Source organism: Peromyscus eremicus, chromosome 2 (genome assembly GCF_949786415.1).
Source record: "Peromyscus eremicus chromosome 2, PerEre_H2_v1, whole genome shotgun sequence".
Taxonomy (NCBI): Eukaryota; Metazoa; Chordata; class Mammalia; order Rodentia; family Cricetidae; genus Peromyscus; species Peromyscus eremicus.
In genome coordinates this window covers 106712516-106716789 of record NC_081417.1, presented here as the reverse complement: position 1 = coordinate 106716789, position 4274 = coordinate 106712516, and the positions used below count along the sequence as shown (strand labels likewise).

General features: G+C 40.1%; 1 pseudogene; it reads right to left on the bottom strand.

Annotated features, from left to right (window-relative positions):
• Window positions 1-223: 223 nt before the first annotated feature.
• LOC131904822 (60 kDa heat shock protein, mitochondrial-like) lies at window positions 224-2990 on the bottom strand (annotated as a pseudogene).
• Between the last annotated feature and the right edge of the window lie 1284 nt (window positions 2991-4274).

Below are 4274 nucleotides of genomic sequence, written 5' to 3'. Positions count from 1 at the left end.
ATGTCTTTATTCAAAAGTAAAAAATAAATTATTTGTAGTCATGGACAATGATAACAATAAACCATCATATAGTGTCAATGGAAACCAGCAACTGATGGTTAGAACTGATCAGCCAGCCAACTTTTTCTTCGTTCATTTTCTTCAGGTGACTTCTCTAAAGTTATCAGCGAAGGACCTGCCTTGAGCATCCCATCAGAGTTCATTGAAATTACTATTCTAGGAGTTAGAACATGCCATCTTCCATATTTCCTCCCATTACTTCCCTTTTGGGGTTCTTCTCTTCTGTAGGAATTTCTGTTACTAAATCTGCTGTAGTTAACAAGAAGGCCACCCCAGCAGCATCCAGTAAAGCAGTTCTTAAAAACGTTCATTGGATCAATGATTCTTTTTTCCACCATGTTCACAAAGTCTCTGAGCATAAAATCATAACTACTTTCCAAGGAACTGCGGAATTTACACAGCTATCGAGGATCCTTCAACACCTGCATTCTTAGCAATAGTTACTGCAGGAATTTTGAATGCTGTTCTAATAATTTCTATACCTACTTTCTGATCTTCATTAGCTGGTTTTAATGAAGCCAAGGCTGGAATGGACTGGTGCAGAGTATAGGCCCCTCCAAGAACAATGCCTTCTTCAACAGCTGCTTTTGTATCATTGAGAGCATCCATAACTCTGGCTTTCTTCTCATTCACATTAACATCACTTGCCCCTCCATCCTTCAGCACAGCTACATCTGAAAGTTTATCCAGTCACTCATTCAGCCCTCCCTTTTCATATTCACTAGTTGTGGTGTCTAACTGCTCAGGATTTCTTGAATACATTTTTCTTTTTTAATTTTTTATTTTATTTTCTTAGTTTTTTTTGTCTCCAATATATCCAGACCACAGTTTCCCTCCCTCCACTCCTCCCAATCCCCCCTTCTCTCTCCCCGGATTCATTTCTCTTCAGTTTCCCTTAAAAAAAAAAAAAAGCAGGCCTCCCAGAGATATTAGCAGACCACGGCATAACAAGACAGTAAGACTAGGCACAAACCCTCACATCAAGATTGTGTAGTTGGAAATTTTTCTGTGTCCTGGCTGGCCCACGGTCGGGACAAATCTCTCCCACTTACATTCCCCAAGTAAGCACACAGAGGCTTATATTAATTTTAACTGCTTGGCCATTAGCTCAGGTTTATTACTGACTAGCTCTTATACTTAATTTAACCCATAATTCTTATCTATATTTAGCCGCATGGCTTGGTGTCTTTTCTCAGTTCTGCCTTCACATCTTGCTTCCTCTGTGTTTGGCTGGTGACTCCTGACTCAGTCTTCCTCTTCCCAGAATTCTTCTTGTCTGCTTATCCTGCCTACACTTCCTGCCTGGCTACTGACCAATCAGCATTTTATTTATCAACCAATCAGAGCAACACACATTCACAGCACACAGAACAACTCCCAGAGCAAGGCTGGATGAGGCAAACCAGTAAGAGGAAAGAGGTCCCAAGAGCAAGTGAAAAGTCAGAGGCATCCTGACTCCCTCTTATGAGTCCCACAAAAACACCAAGCTGCACAATCATAACATATATGCAGAGGACCTAGCACCGACCCATACAGGCTCTGTGATTGCCACTTTTGTCTCTGTGAGCCCCTATGAACCCTGCTTAGTTGATTCGGTGAGCTGTGCTCTCCTGGTGTTCTCAACCCCTTTGGCTCCTACAATTGAATATATTTTTCAGTTTGAGCTTTGTCACTTTTTCCTATCAAAAGCATGTCATTTTTAGTAAAAGTGGTCTCTGAAACTCTTCCTGAGTCATGAGCTTGGACACCTTCAAAATGAAGATTCAACCACTCTTTTCCAAATACTGCACCAGTAGTGATAGCCCTGTTTTTAGGCTGGTTCTTCCTATTGTCCCCAAAGCCAGGAGCTTTGACTGAAGACCAACATTTAGCATGTTCAAAACCAGTGTGCTTAGAGTTCCTCCATCAACATCTTGGACAATTATGAATAAGGGCTTCTGATGAGCGTTAGCAATTTCAAGAGCAGGTTCAATGAACTAGACACTAGACCTTAGTTTTTTTTCATTCAACAGAACACAGGTATCTTGAAATTCACATTTTTGACCTTTTGAAGTGTTAATACAATATGGGGAAATATATCTTCTACCAAACTTCATGCTTTGAATAATTTCTAATTCATCAATAATTTCTAATTTAGTGTTTTTCCACCCTTCACTGTGATGATGCCCTTTCTTTTAACCTTTTTCATTGCATCACAAAATGTTTTCATTGTCTATCTCTGTTTGCAGAAATCATAGCAACCTGAGCAATTTCTTCCGGGGACTGTGACAGGTTTAGACTGTTTTTGTTTTGTTTTGTTTTGTTTTGTTTTGTTTTGTTTTAAGTTCACTAATTACAGTGTCAACAGCCAACATTACACCTCTCTGGATTTCCCCTGGATTTAGCCCCTTTACTGATTTTCTAAAAGCCTTCCTTGGAGATAAATGGCAAGAAGAGTAGCAGTGACAGTCTTTCTGTTATTGGCAACATCTTGAACAAATTTAGCTCTAATGTATTTATGTTTATCCTTTAAATCAATTGACTTTGCAACAGTGACCCCATCTTTTGTTACTTTGGAACTTCCTCTCTTCAGTAATTACCATTCTTCCCTTTGGCCCCATTGTAACAGCTACAGCATCTGCTAAAAAGTCTACACCTTGAAGCATTAAGGCTCAGAAATCTCCACCATATTTTCTATCTTCAGTATAGGGGCCTGCTCACTGTGTCCTCACAGAGCCTCTTCTCTGTACAAACTTGTGGGAGATCGTTCCATTCAGCCAATGGCTTTGGGTCACAAGCCCTACGGCTTGGCTTTGTCTAGTACTTGACCCCTTGGGTGGTCGGGACCCAGTCCAGAGGCTGAAAGTGGCTTGCAATTGGCCTCCATCTACCTTGAGGAGAGCGGCAGCTGGACCAGCAGGATCAGCAGCGGTGTCTTCCTTATTCTGCATTAGTGAGTGTATTATCCTCATTTTATACCTTAATAAATTCTTGAGATCTTTTAACAGACTCTCGTGGGCTCACATAACACAAACTCACCCTGGATTCTCTTCCTCCTCTTATACAGACAGCAGCCAGACTGGTCTGGAAACATGTCAATGGCCCGGATTTAATTTTATCGTCTATTTAAGGGTTCTATTTCCAGTGTCACAGTCCAAGATTCAGGGGTCTAGGATGATTTTAACATATTATTTTTTGGGAAAATAATTCAGACCCTAACACTAGGCAAGTATGTAACCATAATAAAGCATAATACCATAAGCCAAGAGATAATGTGACAAGGCTCTCTCTGTAGCAGGAATTAGAATAATTGAGAGGAAAGGGGAATATCTTTCACTGGTAACATTATTTGACAGCATCTGTTCCACATACTTTCCATGTGGTATCTGAGCACCATTACCATCAGACACGAACCTCCTCTTGCCGTTTCAGAAAGGACACTGAGGTGACAGGAGTGAAAGACTAGTTCCGTGGGGTGAAATAGAAATGGCAGAGCTGTTTAAGGAGCAGAGATGTATCTGTGCTTACCTGTCTTCCTCAAGTGTTTCCCCGTGAAATGTTTTTTTATGTGTATGTACATTTGCCTGGGTGAACGTCTTACAGCAATGCATGTCCTATGTCCATAGATACCCGAACATGCCATCAGATATCCTGGAAATGGAATTGTAGATGGTTCTAAGCTGCCATGCAGGTGCTAGGACCCAAACCAGGTTTTTCTGTGGGAGCAGCGGGTGCCTTTAATGAAAAAGCCATCTCTCCAGGCCCTCTCCCTGCAAGATGTTGATAATGGCTTGGTTCTGCTAGTCACAAGTTGTTTCGTCTTGAAGGCCTCATTTCAGCAATGTGGAATCCAACTTACTTCTCAGTAAGAATTCTTCTAACCTTTGGATTTTAAGGGTTTTTTTTTTTCTTATTGCATAATTTTCTATCATATAAATGTGAGGTACTTCACAAACATGCTTAAGAAATCACAGAGAAATTAAAATTAAGTTCAATTTACTATTCTAGTAAACATACCATAAATCTATCAGTAAATTTCCTTTCTGGTCCAAATCTAGTAATTGTGAGACAATAGAATTTATTTTTTGTTTCACTTAGTTCTGGAGAAAAGCGAACAATTCACCACTAGAAATCTGTGCCGCGTTAGCAAAATTGAAGTGAGATAGAAAAAAAAAATTACTACATCCTATCAGGATCATTTTAGTATTTGAAAAGCTTGTACACCTTATAGACAC